We start from the raw sequence: 6,000 nt of genomic DNA, 5'->3' as shown, positions 1-6,000 counted from the left end.
ACATAATGACAGCTGTGTGTGTGTGTGTGTGTGTGTGTGTGTGTGGCCTAACATTACCATCCTTGTGGGGACCTACATCTGTTTACACAGTCATGTGTGGGGACTCACCTCCCTTATGGGGACATAATGGAGGTCCCCATGAGGGGAATCATTAATTTTAGGGTGTAGACTTGGTTAGGGTAAGGGTAAGGGTTAGGCATGTGTTGGTTATGGTTAAGGTTAGGATAAGTCTCCAGGAAATGCATGTAAGTCAATGTAATGTCCCCTGAAGTGATGTATACATGGTATGTGTGTGTGTGGGTGTGTGTGTGTGTGAGTGTGTGTTCTTTAACGCTGTAATTTAAATCTTGTCTGTAGTGGTATCCTTGTTTTTGCACCGGATGGTCCTTTGTGTTTTCTTTCTTCTTCGTGCACTTACTGTGAAATATTTCCCTTCTGTGTATAATTGGAGTGAGTTCAAACAACAGTAGGCTGTATTCATGCCTGTGTTGTAGCTAAAGAGTGCTCACTTAAGTCCATTGTGAAATTTCTCTACAAAGATTGGATGGTTTGACAGGAATTTGTGTTGACTAACTTTGCTCAAAGCATGTCGTAATAACGTTTCCCTCCTGAACTTCCAACTAGTGCCATCAGCAGATCAGAAGAACAATCTCTCCCATACTCTAAAAGTCCTACATTTGCGTTGTTCTTTGCTTTAGCTGTGCTCTATGTTATTGTAGTTCTAAGATAACATAACCCTTTATTGATCCCTCTATGGAAATACAGGAAAACTCTCGCCCGAACAGGGACTTGAACCCTGGACCCTCAGATTAAAAGTCTGATGCTCTACCGGCTGAGCTATCCGGGCTCTGGGAGGAAACATCCTAATTGCCTTTCTTATAACTTGCTAAATGAAGATAGTTAACATGGTAAACAGTGTAGATGTCACACCAAGCCCCCAGGAAGAGCGCAGGCCATTAATTACAGCTAATTCCTCTATTGGCCAACAGTGGTACTACACGCCAGTGTCATTCCGTGGTGTCATGGGGCCGCGAGCAAGAGATCGGAGGCAGGGCTTAAGGGAAAACTCTTCTGTGCATGCTCACATCCGGCTACTACTACTGAATCTATAGTTTCTCTGATTTGGGCTTAATGCTTCACTGACCAACTCTCATGGGGATGACGAGGGCCCTGCCTCCGACACTGTATTCAGATCTCTTCATACATCCATGTGCCCAGTGTTGGGAAAGTTCACTTTCTACATGAACTAGTTCAGTTCACAGTTCACACATTTTAAAATGAACTAGTTCAGTTCATAGTTCATAATTCAAAATGTTGAACTAAAGTTCATGGTTTCAAAAATGAACTAATTTATAGTTCATAGTTCTTTTTTCAATACGTTGCTGCGAGCTATTATTTGTCTCCTGTACGATGTTAATGGGCCATTTCAATTTTTACAATATCCTCAGAGGGCCGTACAAGTTATTGACCTCTGCTTAAAAAAACTAAAATCACAGCCCATTCATTTCATTCTGTGCAAAGAAAAAGCAACCTCTTAATCCAGATATCTCACCATGACTCGCGCATGCATGCACGTGCACGGTGTGGCGTGACCACCAAAACAGAAAGATATGGACACAAGATGTGTGCAAATGTATTTAGTTTCCTATTCATGTGAACATGATTTAAGTGGGGGAGGGGGGACCTAACCTCCTCTAGGGGGATCCGGGGGGCATGCTCCCCTGGGAAGATTTTTTTTAAATGTTGAAGTTAAAAGCATCAATCTGGTGCACTTTGAGAGCAACATTAGGAGAGCTATGGACACATCTCTCAACACCCAAACACAACTGTAAGCAGATTTTCTTTTAATTTATGGATATTTGACAAATCACTCCCCTTTCAAACTGTATTCTTCTTTATTAATAACTATCATATAGTATTTTATACCTGTTTACTTTATTCTCTTATTTTTTTTATAACTATAATGATCATATAAAGATGTGCCTTTACCTCACTGGTTGTAGACAAAGCTTCTTATATTCGTTAGCATAGCTAGCTAACCAGATGCTAATGATAACAACACAGTTATTGACTGTATGACAGATGAGCAGATCGCCACTGGGCTTTCAACTAAAGACACAGACACGCAGAAACTGCGGCATGTGTATGGACTTTCTGCCATTTCTGAAGTGCTGGAGTGGCGTTCTGGTGCTCTCCGTCAGAACTGCACCCCTGTCAGTCGAGACATATACCACGTGATGACACGTTAGGCTCGTGTTGTGTTCAAGGACCCTGATCTTGGCCAGGACAAATAGGCACTTCCTTGTTTAATTATTTTGCGGTCTAGATTTCTTTCATTTTTTTATTTTTTGCGTGTGTTTATAAATTACCTCGAGGGCCGTACCAAATTGTCTCGCGGGCCGTATACGGCCCGGAGGCCGGAGGTTCCCCAAACCTGCCGTAGAGTCTCACTCTGAGCGAGTGCTGCTGCAGCTGCTCTCGGCTTCGTCCATACTAATTCATTCATTCATTCATTCAATGCTCGCCGGTTCCGCGGTTCCACATTGTTTGTTGTGAGGAGTCTGATATATTTAGTATATTTATATTTTAGTGCGACAGCCAGGGGTGACAGGCGCGTACGCGTCACAGGCAGCTTGCTGTTGCCAAATTGGGTGGTTTTCCGCATTATTTTGAAGCCTGTTTACGGTGTGTTTTAACTGGGTTTTCGGCTGAAAGGCATATGAAATCTGGTACACTTTTGAACGCCGTTATAATACAGTGCTGAGAATGAACGCACTTTTGAACGCCGTTATACACCGCTGAGAATGAACGCGTTCTCAATTACGTTCATCTAGCGGAAATACAGTACGTTCAGTTCACGTTCGCCCAAAATATGAACGCGTTCATGAACGATCGTTCATTGAACGCGTTCAGGTACATCACTGCATGTGCCACACCAGTCCAACTCTTTTCCAATCAAAGTAGATACCACTAGCTCCAAAACTAGCTAAACGTATTGCCCTCATTTGCGTATTAGCGACTCCATGCGCATCATTCGCATTTGCCTAATGTTGTCTCCACCGCATATAGAGTGTGTGCTGTTTGCAAATACCCAAATACTGCCATATACACTAAGCAACATGTGGAAAGCATTTAAACAAAAATATACATCTGAACAAATTAGTTTTTTCCAACTTGCTTAAAGTAGCAAAAAAGGGGTCTGAAACATTTAATCTGTCAAGGAAGTTGCCAAATTAACAGTGCTGTACTAACATGCTAGCTTTGTACTTAGCACGTTAGCATGTAGATAATAGCATTTAGCTCAAAGCATAGCGCTGTCTTACTAAAGCTCTTGTTTTCATCTTCAGCAGAAAATGTCCTAACTGTTAAAGAAAACAATCAAAAACAAAACTTTGGAACAACAAAAATGTTTTTTCACCCACTATGTAACAGCTTTAAAACAACTCCTAACTTTCCCATCAATATGAGATGTTTTGTTGTTATCGAGCGAGTGATGCAAACCTTGCTAACAAAAAGGATTTTAAAGGCTTTCTCAAAGGGCTTTTGTGTTGGGTGATGTGTTGTAGAGAAAGCCAATAGCGCTCTGGGCCTGAGAGAACGGAGCCATGAATAACAGGAAGAATAATTGAACTCATAAAATCCGAGGACATTTGGTTAAACGCTTCTTTTTGAATGAAATAAAAGGCCATTGGAATTGGCTTTAAAACAACATTTAAAACAATGTTCAGAGCCTTGATTTGCACATGAAAGCCCCTTTATTTCTTCCAATCTGCGTCTGCAAGGTTAACAAAGGTGGAAGACAAGATGGGCAGGCCTTTGAAATTAGGGAATAGAAAACGTTCTCCCACTGTTGTTTTATCTCCACAGACTGAGGTCTTCACCTTCTTTAATGACACCAATTACTCGGACAGCAAGCTTTACTTCCAGTCCCAAAACATCCTTCACTTCGACCAGGAAAACAGCCTGAAGAACTCTCCACTCAGTCCCTTCCTTCAGCAAACCTCCTTTCACAGTCCAACAACACATTTAATATGTCATGCTGTTCTTGTTTTTCTTATTTAGAAATCTGTAATACTTGATTGAACAAAAGCGCTCAAGGTTAAGTGGCACTGGATAAGTGTGGAGACTTTGGGCTCAAACATTTTCCCACCACTTCTCATTTTAATGATGGCACTAAATCATAGCATATATTCTAACATGCAAAGCTGCAATATTGTTTAATATAGCATTTTTGTGGAATGTTAAAAAAAAACGATAGCCGAAAGGGACAAACACGCTACAAAACATTTCCATAAGGAGAAACGCGCTGCACTTTCTAAAACAATGCAAATATAAAAACACAAATGTGCCAAAACACATGCAAATGAAGAACATCTTTTCTAAATTCTGTACATGTGTTGTCAAGTTGGTGAAATGAGACTTTAATACTTATACTAAATGAGTATTTCTACTGTTTTTCGAGTGCAGGCATCCTGCCGTAGTGACAGCTCAAGGGGACAGAGCTTTGTTTGTCCAACACACTGGTCCCACACACCCAGTTTGATGTTAATATTAGCACAGCTCTTTGGGCGAGTTTATTCATGCAGCACATTTTCACAAACAAAGGTAATTCAAAGGACAACTCCACAGAACGGTTTCAAGTTCAACCCTTTACCTCACAGCGTGTAGGACCGGTTTTAGTTAATGAAATGCTGAACTTTCAAGTGTTTAAAGTGTTTCAAAGTTTTAAAGTGTTTTCAAGTGTGTTCTGCTTATGGGGGTTTTCCATTGAATGCAGTGTGGTATAGGTTTTGGTGCATGTAAATGGTCTGCAAAGGCTACAATCCCTGTGTTCCCTCAGAGGGAGTTTCTATCCCACACACTAAAATAACTTGGTGGGACAAAGTTGCACCTGTTCCAACGTTGTCCTTTTTTAAAATTTAGAACATGAAAGGAGGGATTTTGAACACACACTGCCTGCTATTGTGTTCATGTCTTATGTTCTCCCTATCAGTCAAAGCGGATTACTTTAATTGATGTCTTAAACTCACGGTGGTGCAATCTATGAACGTATTAATAACTACAAACAATCAGAAAGCCATTTGGAAAACTCTCGGTTGCAGACTGAATTTAAAGCTTACTCAGCATGACTCCTGAAGTAAATTACATTTACAAAAGCTCTCCGGTCCCCTGCAGTAATCCAGTGTTTCCTGATGTGGGTAATAAGTCTGTCGCCTAATCAGCTCTGACACATTGACTCCGGCTATATTTTACATTGTCTTTGAAAACACACATTAAACACCATGTATCCCCGGAGACTGAGTGTTTCCCTGGAGAGAATATAGAATAATATGAATACTTGTTTGAATTTAAATGTTTTGCTTGTTTGGCAATATGAAATAATTTTTATAATGTGTTATGTGACGTTAGTTAATCGAAATCACCAAAATGGCACAATAAGAAAGATGAATTCAACAATGGAGAGAGCGCGGATACCTTGAAGAGTGAAGGATAAGACTCTTACCTGACCCTGCAGAAACTAAATATTCCCTCAAAATGTTCAAAGCGCTGGTTTCTGTAGGCTGGCCGTGGCTCCAGATGAAAATGTTTTCACACTGCAGTCAGAGAGACCTTCACTGCAACACTTAAAAAAACTACACACATTATAATAATAATAACACTTTTACTCTCATGTGTTGTTCTGGCCTGCTCAGTAGCCTTTGACTGGTGCAGCGCTGCAGAAGCTTAAGTCAAATTAATGTTGTGCATTTCTGAAGCAGTGGTACAATGAACCAACACCTCTCAATACGCTGGGGAATAATACGTTGAAAAAGCGGCAGTCCCTTAGTCTATCACTAATGTGCATCATAGATGTACAGGCCTTTTCCTGATTAACACTTAAGTATTAACGAAGTATATACTGCTCTCACTGATTGTCCCCCACCTGTGATTTGAAAAGCAAAACAAAAAACACGTCTTCCCAATTATAAACCCTCGGTTTCACCCTTGGGATATTTGTCA

At 40.6% G+C, this 6,000-nt stretch overlaps 1 non-coding gene across 1 annotated transcript; it reads right to left on the bottom strand.

Annotated features, from left to right (window-relative positions):
* Window positions 1-774: 774 nt before the first annotated feature.
* On the bottom strand, window positions 775-847 carry trnak-uuu (transfer RNA lysine (anticodon UUU)). The gene has a single exon. It is a non-coding gene; the product is annotated as a tRNA-Lys (tRNA).
* Between the last annotated feature and the right edge of the window lie 5,153 nt (window positions 848-6,000).

This window comes from Pseudochaenichthys georgianus, chromosome 11, assembly GCF_902827115.2.
Source record: "Pseudochaenichthys georgianus chromosome 11, fPseGeo1.2, whole genome shotgun sequence".
NCBI classification, from domain to species: domain Eukaryota; kingdom Metazoa; phylum Chordata; class Actinopteri; order Perciformes; family Channichthyidae; genus Pseudochaenichthys; species Pseudochaenichthys georgianus.
The sequence above is the reverse complement of the archived record's forward strand: the minus strand, read 5'-3'. Positions and strand labels throughout refer to the sequence as shown.